Here is a 14,177-nt window from a genome sequence, read left to right as displayed (position 1 = left end):
TGTCGAAGCATTTCCTCCCACAAGGAAAGGAAAGGAGGAGCCCTGACCGCCCATTGCCATCCCGTGCCCGGCTCCAGCAGCACGCCCAGGTCCTCCCAGCAGCCTGGAATTAGTGAAGCTCAGCAGGTGCCAGACTCCCTCCAGGCTTGCTTTTTCCTTGCTTTCCATTGAAATTTCCCAGCCAAAACATCCTCTTCCCCTGGGGAGCCTTGCAAAGATCCTTATCGCTCCAAAGGTCCTTGTCATAAGGAGGAAGAATGTGCAGGGTGGCTGGCGGCCGGGGTTGCGAGGGACACGCTGTACACTGGGGACTTTGCCAGAAAGCCGGTCTGTTTGGGAAGGAAGAGTGTGCCTGGAAAGCACAGCTCGCTGCACCGCAGCGCGGGGCTGGGATCTGCAAGGAGAGAGAGGATTCAGAGAAAGCCTTGCCTTCGAGTGGGAAAAGAGGACAGGGGGGTTGTGCTGCCTAAAAGGAGGTAAAACCCTTGTAGAGCGGGGTGAGGGCTTTCATTCGGCTGGTAGCACCTCTTCTTGCCCATCAAGCATTGCCGTGGCAGCTTGCAGCGGCACGGGGCAGCTGGAGAAGGGCTCTCACCACGGACAGGGAGGTTGTCCGAGGCTCTGGGCTGATGCGGAGAATGACCCCGCTTGGAGGGATTTGTTCCCGCTGCCAGGGAGCTCTGTTCCAGGGACAATGGCGAGGAGGGTAGTGGCAGCCAGTAACATCTGCTGCTCAGCGCTCGGATGCTGTCAACCAACGTCACATCTCTGGCAGCTCGAGGTGTCCTGGTGGCCAACAGCTTGGAGGCTTTCGCAGGGCTTGGATGTTTTTCTGGAAAAGCAGATTGGCCCCAGCTAGGTTAGATAAGGAGCGTGGCCTCTCCATCTTCTGCGAGTTAAAAATATTCATGACCCAGGACATGCACCCTTTGGGGGAGGCTGTCCCCCAGCGCCTGCTGGGGTCCAGCACCCGCTGTGGGTGCCAGGGGCTGGTAGTCCCCCAGGGGATGCTGAGGAGCCCTCCCTGCATGAGCTGGCTCCGAATGGTGCCATTCCCCATGGCCACATCCCCCTTTCCCAGCCTAAACCAGAAAATAACGACATGCCTAAGCTCAGTTTGTATGTTCCCCACAGTCACCAGGACTTTCTATTGAATCTCATCCTGATCAGTTTAGGATTATCTTCAGGGAAGTGAAAATTTACTGGCTAAAGAACCACATATGTCTTTTTTTCTCCATCCAACCTTGAAATCTCATGCTCCAGGTGGCCAGCATCTCCCAAGCTGCTAGCAGGGCTCTCTTGCTTGGTCTGTTTGCGTGGCGTGAGGTGGGTGTTGGTAAGACCTCAATGCTACTGCTCATTTCAGGCCAGTGCAAAACAGCTCCTCTCGGTTCCCAAGTGACTTCCATGAAACTTTTTCAACATCTCCTCCTATAAACCCGTCTTCCCTATTGCTGACAGTTCAAAGAAAGCCCTGAGTGGTGACAGGAGCTGGGAACGTGCTGTCCTGCTTGCTCCAAGCCAATGGTCCCAATCGCTGCATAATCTCGTCCGGAGCAGTTACTCCAACAGTCGCGGTCTGCATCTCGTCAGGGTCAGACAGATGCCTGTATTGGTTTGCTTTGGTTTTCTAAACCAAACTGATGTGAACAGTGTCTATTTTGGTTGGGTTTGTTCCAGTTGTTTTGATCAAATGCTCCTGAGCTTTCTATTTGAAACCACTGAATCTGGCCTGAGTTTGCCTTCGATTTGCAAATCCTGCACTTGGAGCCGGGAGCGCTGTCTTCTCCGTGGATGGACGTGGGTTTGTCAGGATGCTTTTGTCATGGGGACTGAATGCTTCACAGCATAACACAGAAACAAAACTCTCTGATGCTCCTGCTAAGGCTAAAGCTCGTTCTGCCTGGATGAAGGGAGAACTATTAAACCTACCATGGGCATCCAAAAGCAGCGACTGTCAGAAGCACAGCTACTTCTGAGCAGCTTCCCTTTTTACTCATGGAAATGTTATTTCTGCCTCTTCCACATTTCCAAGAAGTTTCAGCTCTGCTGGAGCTGTTGGCTGCTCTGTCCTCCCACTCATGCTATTTTCTTTAATTTCCATGGCCCTCCGAGTCCTGGGAGAGGGTTACCAGTCCTGCTGGGCTCAGGGTGCTTGAAGACAGGGCTGCTTGTGTAGCAATCTCACTATGCCTTGCCCTGGCAGGTCCTGCAGGTCCCTTCCTAGACCTTGTCTTTAAAGGCAGATCCCCGAAGGGTGAAGGTCCCAGCTGTTGTTTTAAGGGACTCCAGTGACAAGAGTCCAAGCAGGAGCCAAGGAGACCTTGTCCCTTGGCATCTCCAGCCTTGCTCGGGCAGGGTGGGTGGAAACGCGTGGGGCATCGCCTGCAAGAGCACCTGAGCAGAAAGGCTCTGGAGCCAGCACCCGGAGGTCCGTGGCTCCCAGGTTTGCATGGTCTTTCTGGATGTTTGCAACCAAACCTCCTCTTCCTCACTAGTCCTGACTCTTTCCAGCCTTTGTAAAACACAGAGAGACTGTGCAGGCACTGGCAGCGAGTGCCCTTCTCCAGGTACCTCTGCATCGCTCCATCCCACTGTGCCGTGCAGGGAACCCTCTCCTTCCCCTAAGCATGCCCCGAAGCGAGAGCGCTGGTGTCTGCAAGGCAGCTTGGGCTCCCCTGTGCCTGGGGAAGCAGCCCTGTGGCTTTCAGAGCAGTTATCATCTCAGATGGCTCCCTTGTCCCCCCCCAGGGCTGTGCTGCTCCTTTTCAAAGGGTTCTGCCAAAAACAAACTCACCTGAGTTCCGAGGACAGCTGCAATACGAGCAGGGAGTGGAAAGGCAGGCAGGGAAACGGAGTCCTTAGGGGGTGCAAGCAGCGGGTGGTGGGGAGCCAGGATCATCGGGTCCCTTTGGGCTCAGCCTCGGCCAAGCTGGGTGGAGGGAACACGCTCAACATCTGGCAAATGTCTGCACCGGGCGGCTGCAGCCTCCTCTCCAAAAACGCAAAGGTCAGTGAGGAAGGGCAGGGCGAACCCTCCCTCGACCTCCCTTCTCACCCCGGCCTCCCTTTTCCCTTTTTTCTTTTTTAGCAATACATTCTTCAGCCCAAACAACATTCTTGAATCAAGATTTGAGGCAATCTGGAGGGAGTCGGTCACTCGGAGACGGCGCGACTGCCGAGCGAGCCTCAGGGCTCTGCTGGAAACTCTGACTCGGACACAGGCTGTCGGGGTGATGCTTTTGCCGCGACTCCCATGTGTCAGCATGATCCGAATGCTCCCGGGGCTCCTGGGGTCACCCGATTTCCATGGGAGGTGCTTCAAAGCTTCCCTTGCATGCAGCAAGCTGCAAGGGCTCAGCCCAGGCTTTCCCTGGCTAGAAGTGGGATGACAGGCAGCCCTCAGCTGGGAATCCTTGCCTGCTGTCTCCTCTGCTTCCCGTGGGACACCCGGGGTTGTGAAATCAGTGACCGACTGCAGCCCCACTCACTCGCATCCCACGCCCCAGCCCCAGCTGCTCCGTGCCATGGGGCTCCGAAAAAGAGCCTGTACCGGAGAAGTGCCTTGGCACCAAAAATAAGGGGTGTGCCAGCTCCCGGCCCCGACCTGTGTCCCCTTGCCACTGCTCTATCCCCTTCCCTGGACATGCTACGTGTAGCCGGTGTCATCCCCGAGTGATGCCCGCCTTTGCACTGTGCAGAGCAGCCCCGCAGCCCCCGTCCCCCCATCCTCACTCGTCCGTCCCATCGTGGTCCGGCAGCGACCAGGGCTGGGCTGTGCAGTAGCCACAAGCAGCTCCTATTTGCCTCCAGATCTCTTGGGGGGGGGGGGGGCCACGGGGGAGGGAGAGCAAACCCCAAATTGCCCCTTACCCTCCCCGGCTGCTGACTTGGCATGGCTGCCAGCGCTGGGAAATGCTCGTTTGGCTGGGGAAGCCTTTGCGCCATCCCACCGTAATTACAGGCTGCCTTTGGGGCTCTGGAGCCTCCTGTAATAACTCCCTGGTCTCTCGGGGTCTGCGGGTTATTATGGGGTGGACTCAACCCTCCCAGCACCCAGACCCAGGAATTTCCCTGCAGCCCATTCCACAGCTTCCCAGCCCCATGGATGTGGCTCTGGATACCCAGTGGTCTCAAGCATGTGTGCTCTCATCCCCCTCCTCGCAAACCCAAGACGCCGGATTTCTTAAATCTCCATCTATGGGCGCCGGTGCCTCTCCCCTTGCAGCGTGGCTGGTGCCCTGGGCTGTGCTGGGAGAGGATGTCTCAACACAAAAAGGGTCAGAGCTTATTACAACCACTGTAAAATGTGTTTGAAAAGGTTAAGTGCTTAATCTGGAACAGAGCTGGAAACTATGAAGCGTTTCCTCATCCTGTCGCTCCCTCGCCTGTCCCTGGATGTATGCTTTACACTGCTAACATCTCCATGGCTAACGGAGGCTGGTTATGAGCACGCAGTGAAATACCTTTGAGAGCCTCCGAGTTTTGCAGAGGAGCCAGGAGAGCAGTTTGCACAAGATTAGCCAAGTGCAAATCCACTCGGGAGGACAGCGAGGGAGCTGCCAGCTCCGAAGATCACACAGTCCCGTCAGGTGTCACAGGCTCTGCTGCTGCTGTGATTTATTGCCTGCGCCCAGGCTTGTGGTGCAGATGGTTGCCCACGGCTGCGTGGGTATCGCTCGGTTCTGCTCGTGGGTATCGCATGGTGTCGGGACCAAACCTGGCAGGATGCTGACATCTTTCCAGCCCCGTTTGTGGGACTGCTGTACCCTGATCTGCAACAGCCTGGCACCGGACCTGCCCCTGCTCCCCAGGGTGATGGATGTCCAAACCCAGAGCCCCTGTGCTCAGCTATCGCAGGACAGAGCAGCTCTGCTGGGACGTGGCAGCAGCTCCCTGGCCCTTGCTGGACCTTAGGAGGGGACAGGGGCACAGGAAGCCCCAGGACATTTGCTGGTGGTGACTGGTCTGTGCTTTGAGGCTGAGCAAGGTGTCCCACTGGGACCCAGCTGCCTCTCCCCTTCTCTCCCCACCGTAGCATCAAGGTAGCTCTGAAGGCTGCCAGGCGCTGGCTGCAGCTGTCCAAGGAGCAGAAGGAAAAAACACAGCGTTTCCTTGCTCAGAGCCTTCAATTCATGGTTTCAAAGGCCCTTTGAACGCTTGGCTCCTCTCCGAAGCCTCCCAGCTCTCCTGAACAAACAGCAGGAGGGAACAGGTTCATTCCAGCCCATTGACTGAGGCTCCTGGATGGGGAAAATCTCACGTCATGTTTCCTACAAGCAGGGAGCCTCGGAGCCCTCTTGCAAAGCACTGAGCCCAAGAGACGCATCTCTGCCTGTCCCCAAAGCTGTCTCCAAATGTGTCCCCCTGCCCCAGGTCTCTTCTCTCCAGCTTTGAGGGCTCGGTGCAGACCTCCTCCTCCTCCTCCAAGGCAAGCTTGGTACCCAAACCTCTCTGCAAACAGGGTTGCAGACGCACTGGGAGCCAAATATAAACCCATGTAGAGATTAATAAATTATAACCAGCAGTCTGAGCTGCATCAGGCAGCAAACAAGGAGAGGGTCCTGGTGCACAGAGTCAAGCTGCTGGGAGTCTCAGCTCAGCAGGGACCGTCAAGAGAGGAGCAGGGTGCACATCCCCTGTCCCAGGGTGCCTTTAAAACCACACATTTATCATTGCTGTTAAATGATGCTAACACTCTTAAAATGCACAGCCTCCCAAATCTACTCCCCTGTTAGTGAAATGCAGCCAGCTCTGGGGTAGAGGCAGCAAAGCTTGTGGGCAGGGGGCGAAGGCAGGGCCTGATCCTGTCCCCCCGGGCCCTCTGCAGCCGGGTGCATCCCCACAGCCCCGTGATGGGCACCCGAGCCCGGCTGTCCCATGGTGTGCTCAGCCCTTCCCCAGTGCCTCGTGGTTCCTCCCAGCTTCCCAGATCCCCCCAGCTCTGGGAAGGTCATGGCACTGAAGTCCCCTCCCAAATGGTGCGCGGGCTGTTTTTCTCTCTAAAGCATATGAAATATGAAAAAAAAAAAAAACAAAGAAAAGCAAAACATCAGCTGCCTGGGAAACCCATTAGCGTTCCTGCCTGCTCCTGCCACCTGGCTTCCCGCTCTAGCAAACAAATCAAAACGTCCCGCTGCCCGGAGCCTCTTCACCCTGGCATCGTTTTGCCCGGAGCAGAGCTAAGCCCTGCCAGGGGCCACTGCAGCAAACCTCTGCCCTCCTCTGCCCTGGCTCCCATCGCCACGCTCGGGCCTTCTTCCGAGCTGCAAACATTCCTCCAGATTAAAGGCAAGCATGGTTTTCTTTTTTTTTTTTTTAAGGAAAAAAAAAAGCTTTGGAGATAAACAGGAGCAAGAAGCAGGGCGTGGGCGTTCGCTGCTTTCACTGCTGTTCAGCTGAATTGAGCTGTTTGGGGGAAACTTGGGGTCCTGGCAGCGCCTTCGCAATTTAGGGAGATAAAAAGAGCATCTAGAAGGAGGGGGAGTTGGAGGGACAGGACCATCCCCTCGGGTTCAGGGTGCTGATGCTCCTCTTTGCCCTGCCCCAGACTCTGGGGCGCATCCCTTGTGCCCTGTCCACCTTTCCCACCCGGAGGATAATCCCCTGGGCACGGTGCTGCAGCCCCATGGAGCAGGGACAGGCAGGGGCCGGGGCGGCGAGGGGCTGCCGGGGGGGTCCGTGGGCAGACGCAGCAGAGCTGGGGGTGGGCCGGGTGCTGCAGAGCTCACGCGGGTGCTGTCAGCCCGTGAGCAATAATTAGCAATGATCAAAGTGGCTTCTTCCCGACAGCCCTGAATACGGATGCTTGGAAATCTCCGCGAGCGTTCCGGCTGCCGGCAGAGAGAAAACAACACCCGCTCCTGCCTGCAGGCAAGTGCCTTGCGCGGGCAGATGTCTGCTGGGGCTGAGCTGCTCCCAGGACCCCCAGCACCAGTGAGGTGATTTTGGGGGGGCTGGGGGTGAGTGTGCCCATGGGCAGAGCTGTGCATGGGTCGCTGGTGTGCAGGGCATGGCGGGGCTCCGCTCCCAGCCTGGCAGCGACCAGGTCTTCATCGCTGCATCTCTACAAGTCAAGAAGAGAGAGTTAAGGTGAATAAGGAGTCTGGCAGCTCCTCGGGGACTGGAGCAGGCTGAGAAATGTGACAGTGCAGCTGCTGAGCCACCCCAGCCTGCGATTCGGCCCCTCCTGCACCGAGCCGGGGCTGTCCCCACAGCCGGGGCACCCGCGTCCCTGCCGCAGGCTTCTCCTGGGTTATCCCAGCGGAGCGTGTCACTGCCCAGAGCTGGCACTGTCCCCCTGTCCTTGAGTCAGAGGCTGGCAGACCTCTGCTCCCGTGCCCCTGCCTGCATTTCCCTCCTTGAAGGCGCCCGCAGCGGGAGGGCTGGATGAGACATGCCCCGGCCATGCTACTTGTGGTTTGATAAATTCTTGCTTTGTTTTCCTTCGATTTCCGCTGGCCCTCTCTGAGGACAGTGTGCGCGGGCTGATCGGAGCGGGGACGGCTGCCAGCTGCCTCCGCTCCATCGTCCCCAGCGGAGGCACCAGTGCCTTCTCCTCCTGCCCTCGAGGTGCCTGTTTGCACTGGGAGAAGCTGTTTACAGGACCCAGCTCCTCTCCCCTGCTGCCGCTGGCTGCAGCGGCTCCGTGGGTGTGCGAGATGCCCCCACGCTCTGCTCCACAGAAACAAGCAGGAATCCGTGGCAAACTCCTGCCCAGCGCTCCTGGCCTCCTCCCAGCCTCAGCCCGCCGAGCAGAAGCGTCTGGAAAAGCCCCGTTCTCATCCAAACCAGTTCCAGCAATTTCCCCGCTCGCTCCTGACCCCCTCCACTTGCTTAAGGCTGCATCCCCACCTGCATGGCCCCCAGAGCCCCCCGGGTGTTTTTCTCCCTCCTTCTCCTCTCCGCCCTTCCCTTTGCAATTGTGCAATGGAGCACATTGTGTCTGGGAGCCCCGAGACCTCTCCCTGGCTCTTGGGCTCAGTTTTGTCTCTGCCTTCAAAGAGAGAGGGAAACCGGTGCCGAGCTGAGCCCGACGGCCGGCCCCGGCTGCTGCAGGACGGTGCAGCGGGAGTGGGGAAAAGGGGATGGCTGGTGCCTCGGGCGCGGAGGGAAAGAGCTGAACCTCAGCCACAGGTCTGGTTTTGGGGGTGCTCGCTGCGCTCCCACCACGTGCCCACTTTGCTGTCTGCAGGCAACCGTCCTCTCAGCCGTCACGTGCAAGCATGCTGGGCGAGCATCGCACCGTGTCAGGGACACAGGACAGCCCCGGGGCATGAAAATGCTGGAGATGTTCCTGTATTTCCCCAGGGAAGAGCCAGGCTGGTTGTGGCTCAGCCCCAAGCGCGGCGTTTGCTGCCCTCCTCGAGAGCGGCAAGGAAAGGAAAGGGGGTGCCTGAAGTGGGGCCAAGCGAAATACAGGGCTGAGAGGTAGGTGGGCTATTAGTCCCCCAAGAGTAACCCCAGGGAAAACAGCTCCTGCTATAAGGATTTCCTTCCTTTTTTTTTTTTTTTTTTTTTTTTTTTTTGGCGATTACTCCAGCTCCTGCTCTCCCTGCCGACAGCCAGCTCCCTCCCGGCCGGCACTGCGCTGGAGGGAGGGGTTGGCTGCCTGTGGCTTTCTCCCTTTTCCCTGCAAGACCGAGATGCTGATGTGTAAGCTCTGGGTCTCTTTGGCTCCCCAGGTCCTCCATGGCTGAAGCAGCGGCTACGGGGAGGAGGCAGCCAGGAAGCCGCCCCTATAGATGCCGCTATACTCCTCCAGGCTCCTGCATATACATTTCTGCTGCTGTCTGCCTGTGCTGGAGTGGGAACGTGCGTCTCTGAAGCAGCACGGGGATTAATGGGCTGTAAGGAACAGGGAAGCTCTCGCCACGCCGTCCCTGTCCCAGCCGGCAGCGGGTACAGCGCTGGCACGGCCGAGCCCCGAGCCAGCTCCGCTCCAGCAGCTCCTCCGAAACATCCCGGCTCAAAGCAATTTTACAACAAGCCTTCACTTCCAGGGAGTCTGACCTTTTCATTAATAAATCAGCTGTGTTATTGAATGTATGAATAATACATGATCATACCCAGCCCTGCGCTAAGCTCTGTGTGTAAAATTTAATTAATCCTCTCACGTAACGCCCCTGAGGGCCGGTGATGAATGGTTACGCACAGCTCGGGCTGCCAGCGGTACCCGGGGATGGCTCCGGAGCATCCCGGCCCCAGCAGCTGCATCCTACTCACCCCGAGGGGGTTTCCCTCCAGCAATTTTTTTGGATGCTTCTGTCTCTGGGTGTTTTAAAGGGGAAAATTCCCCTTTGCTATGGAGCTGCTGGAGGAAACCCCAGCAGCATCCTCTCACCGAGCATTTCCTCTGGGAAATAACATCGGCTTTTTCTTTCCCCGACCTTTTCCTGCTGTGGCTGTTAATAATGTGAAATCCTAAGTAAATGTCTCCATTCAGGTGTGTTTAACAGGAAACCATGAGCAAACACTGTCACCGCTGGTGCAATCTCCAGGAGACCCCCAGGTACTTAAATGGAAATCAGCCCTGAAGATGGCCTTGATCCCAGCAGGGTCCTTCCCTCCAGCTGCCACATGGGAGGGGTGGGAAAGTGTTTGCTTGTTTTTAAACTCAGCAAAAGCTTTGACCCCGTGGACGGCGCCGGGGACAGGGTTAGTTTGACTCCGGGGGGCTGTGCTGTTTGCTCCCAGGCTTTCCTGCTGCCCACCGCCCCTCTCGCTCCCCTCTTGAAACCTCGCAAGCGCTGGGGATACGGAGGGGGCTTCTGCAGGGGCCGCCTTGGCTCTGCCCCCGAGTCAACGGGCCGGGGGTCTTGCAGGGGAAACCGCAGTGGTCTGGGGTTAATTAGCAAGCAGCGCAACGAGGTCTGGTAGTGATTACATGCACCCTTCGCCACGAAGCAGCTGCAGACTCACGTGGAGGGTGCATGGGGGGGCCGAGCCCCTCCTGCCCTCCGGCAGACCCCCTGCTCAGCACCCTGCCCGGCACCCTGCAGCCCAAGCAGGACTGGCACCCACTGCCCCACGTCACGGGGCTGCCTGGGGCCATGGGTGCAAGCGGGAGGGCTCAAGTGCGTGGCCGGAGCTGGGGGGCTGCATGTGGAGGGAGCCCAGCCTCTGGGGGCTGCAGGGGCACCCAGCCCCGGCTGCACCCCGTGGCTCTCCGGCTCTGCCGGGGTGCTGCGCGGTGCCGGAGATGGAAGCCAGCTGCCACGCTCTCCCTCTAGCGGACACGGCCCGTGGGCAGGCGGGGGGCTGGGGGCCCCACTCAGCTCCTGGCGCTCCCCGAGCCGCAGTGCCGGGAGGTGATGTGCCGTGGGCTTTTTGGCACATCGGCACAGGCGCTGGGGATGCTCCTGCTGTCCCTGCTCCCGGCTGACTTCTTTGGATGCGACGGTGCGGCTGTGAAAGGATGGAGCGCTTCACGCGCAGCCGTCGCTGCTGGGAGAAGAATGTGGGTGTCACGGGAAGAGGATGGGGTCAGGCAGGGGCTCCACGGTGGGTTTCGGAGCTGGTGTGAGCTGGCACCGGTCCCACCGACACCGAGAAAAGCTCTGCCTGCTCCCACCGGCTGAGGAGCCAGACCCCGGTTGCTGCCTCTCCCCGCCCAAGCATGCGGCATTTCAGCGAATCTGCTGAAAAATAAACACGTTTCCTTATAGCTCCACATGCACAAATGTTACCCTTGGCTGCACGCAAGGGCCAGCCGCCCTGGGACTGAAGGGGCTTTTGTCGGGGAAACGGCTGCAAGATTAATTTGAAAACTTCTAGGTTTCTCTTCCTGCCTCCTTCTCCCAACCTTTCCCCAGCCGGGAAAGATGATCGTGGGGGATTTACAGCTCTGCCCCACAGCTGCAGCCTGCATGGCTCAGGGAGCATCCCCCTTCACTGGGGCAACCGTTGGAGCCCAAGCCCCTGCACTGCGAGCTCCTTCCCAGCTTTGCTCCCTGCAGGCTGCGTACACCCTGGGCTTCCTCTGCTCTCCCAGCCCTCCCAATTAAATGTTTCCAAGCGAGGTTGTCTTGAAGTGCCTGCAGCTTCAGAAATCCCCAGCAGGTTGCCTCTGAGGAGTGGTTTCAAAGGCTTTAACTGCTCTGATACTGGCTCCACACCGCTGCCAGGAGCTGCTGTAGCTCCGGGGTGTCTGCACGCAGCCAGTGAGACCCGGGCACGGGGACGGCACGGCCCGAGGCACCGCTGTCCCCAGGTTTTTAAGAAATGACATGTCAGGGTCATCGAACCTCCCAGCCCTTCGTGCATGGCTTGAGCGCTGGGTGCGGCTCTCTGCAGACAACCAGGACAAGGCTGGAGCCAGCCTGGTATGGAAACATCACTTGTTTGCATCCGTAGCTACGGCTGTTTTCTTCAATAGCCAACAGCTACGTAAGGAGGAGTTTGGTTTAGTACGTCAGGATGGTGTCTGATGGAAAGAAACCGGGCGGTAGCTGGGCGGATGTGCGAGCAACGCTGGAGCGATGGGGAATGCTCAGCCTTGAATTTGGGAGCTCTGATTTGGTGTGTGAGGCTCATGGTTTGCTGGGCCACTGGCTGCCTGCTCAGAAAGGAGTTAAGAGATGCAGCTGTAAAGCTGCTGCTCAGGATGGTCCCTCCTGGGCCCTGGGGGCAATTTCCAGCCGGCCGAGCAGAGGAGGTGCCGAGAGAGAGGTGCCAGCCCCAGCTGCGGTTTGGCAGAAGGTCCAAGGAGCTGCCAGGCTGGGATGTCCTGCCACCCGGTCCCAGCCGTGGTGGGACGGCTCTGGTGCAGGGTCCGAGGGACGTCGGGCAGCGCGATGCTGTCGGGATGAGGCCCCAGGCTCCTGGACAGAGGGGGACAGACGCTCCTCGGCACTGCCTCCAGATGTGCATTTCATTCCGATTTAATCAGATATTTACTATGAGACCATAAAGTCGTGAACTGCTCTCGGACGCGTTTCCAGGGCTATTCCCCAGCCTCTTCCCCTGCACAGCCACCATTTCCCACCACCAAGCCCTTCCCTTGCTGTTTAATTGTCTCACTTAATGAATGCAAATGAGTTATGAGCCATGAATGGTCTCTGATCCCGGTGCAAATCCCTGTAAAACGTGCAGCTGGAAAAACTCTTCCCCAGCCTTTGGCTGGTTTTCCTTGCGTGTTTGCTGAAGCACGTGCTACTCCCCTCCCAGAGGCCGGCTGTACCTGCCGGGGGTGGTGTCCGTTTGTCCGCAGGGTGCCGGCAGTCCCACTCATGACATGCCCTGCGCCGGGATGGCTGGCAGAGCTCCCCTGGGAGCGTCGGAGGGCACGACTCAGGGCACCAGGTGCCCCCGTCAGCTAGAAAATCATCAGGGCTTTTCCTTCTGCGCTGCCTTCATAGCAGGATGGCTCTGCCCTCAGCTGCCTCCCCACCCATGTCCTCAGCTTCCATGCCTGCCCTGAGCCGTGGGTGCTGCACAGTCCGTTCCCCGCACTCTTCGCTGGGCGTATTTGTAATAATCCTGTTTCTGTGTATTGCCTCTGTCCTGCACACAGCCCCTGCTCACATTTGGCACGTTGGCCAGGCTTGAACACCCCCAACTTTCACTGCCGAGCCGTATCACTATTAATTTCCAGTCCCGCGTGAAACCTACTGAACCCTGGTGGCACGTTTGCAAGAGACAATCCTTTGGGGTTTTATTGAACAGTTCCTTGTTGCAAATGTCAGGGAGGTTGGTTGTGAAGCATCAACGATTTCCTTGGAGGACAACAGCTGGATCTATTGACGTGGCCATCCACCCATCCACCCACCTGCCCACCCATCCATCTAGAGACCCCCCCAAGCAACCCCTGCTACCCCGCGTGTGCAGAAGGGGGGTACAGGGGCAGGGAGGGAGGTGGATCCACACGGAGACGGTTGAGATCTGCGGGATGCGCCTGTCGGATGCTGGGGATGGGCGAGGGGAGCGAGGGGCTGGGGAGGCGAGCGCGGTGTGGCCGCGGCCATGCTGCGCACGCTGGTGCAGCCGCCGGGGTTGCTGGCAGGGGCCGGGCTGCTGGCGAGACACAGCTGGATGGCTCTGCTTTTTTCCAGGCCTGTGTCTCAGTTTCTCTTTATTTTATGTGTTTTTATTTCCTATTAAAAGCGCGCTGTCTCATTTCCTCCGTGAAAAACAAGGCTCTTTCAGCAAGATGAATTCCTCCAGCTCCAGCAAAGCCCCGGTCTGCACTGAAAAATAAACAGGCTGTGCAGGACGCAGCCGCCTTATCCCCATGTCCCTCGCTGCCCCACGTCCCCCGCTGCCGGTGCTGGGGTTGGCTCAGGGCAGAGATGCTGAATCCCCTCCCCGGGGACAGAGGGACGGTGTCTGCTGCAGACATCCATCGGGCCAGCGCCGTTTGCTGCCCTGTGCCTCCCCTTCCCTCCCAGGAGCCTTCCTTGTTTTGGGCAGGGTTTGGTGGCGGCTAAAGGAGGAGGAATCAGTGACACTCTTCCAGGCTGCTGTATCCTGCCATGTGGGAAGATGTTGGGGGCTGCAGAAAAAGGACCTGGAGCCCTCTCAGTCCCCCGGCATCTGCAACCCTTGACCCGCAGGAGAGACAGATCCTTGGAGGCTACGGGAGCAGCTACCAGAGCATCTGCCTCAGCTGGAAGCGGCAGCGCAGATGCCTTCGAGATGAAAACACTTCCTCTGCCGCTCCACCTCCACCTGACATTTGGGAAAGCAGAGGCGCAGCTCCCTGGAGCTTTCCGGCTCTCTTAATTGGAGCCATTACACACGCAGCTCATCGTGCCGAAAGGCGTGAAGCGGCGGCGTGGGGCAGCGCTGGCTCCGGGAGGGAGCCTGGAGAGGAGCCGTCCTGGGCTGTTGTCCGGGGAACCGGGTGTTTATCCCGGCTGGCAGCGTCGGACCAGGCCTGGGCGGGTTGTCTGCAGCCCGGGATGCGGCTGGCCTGCTGGGGGACCGGCTCCATGGGTGTACTGAGTTGGTGGGTCCTCAGCACCCATTTCCGATGGCTCTGATGGGTACCACGGGCTGTGTCACCCGCGGGAGAGGTCTCTGGGAGAGGGGTGAGCGCTTTGTGCAGTTGACCTCTTGCAATAAGCCAGTCCTTGCAGGGGCAGAGCTGAGCTGCCCGGCGCTGGAGCACAGCCCAGCCGCCTTCCCTGAGCCCGAACACCCCAGGGTCGTGCCTCCGCAGGGGCAGCCCTGCCTGC

The sequence above is a fragment of the Gymnogyps californianus genome, chromosome 27, assembly GCF_018139145.2.
Source record: "Gymnogyps californianus isolate 813 chromosome 27, ASM1813914v2, whole genome shotgun sequence".
Classification (NCBI taxonomy): Eukaryota; Metazoa; Chordata; class Aves; order Accipitriformes; family Cathartidae; genus Gymnogyps; species Gymnogyps californianus.
Note: the sequence above shows the minus strand (reverse complement) of the source record.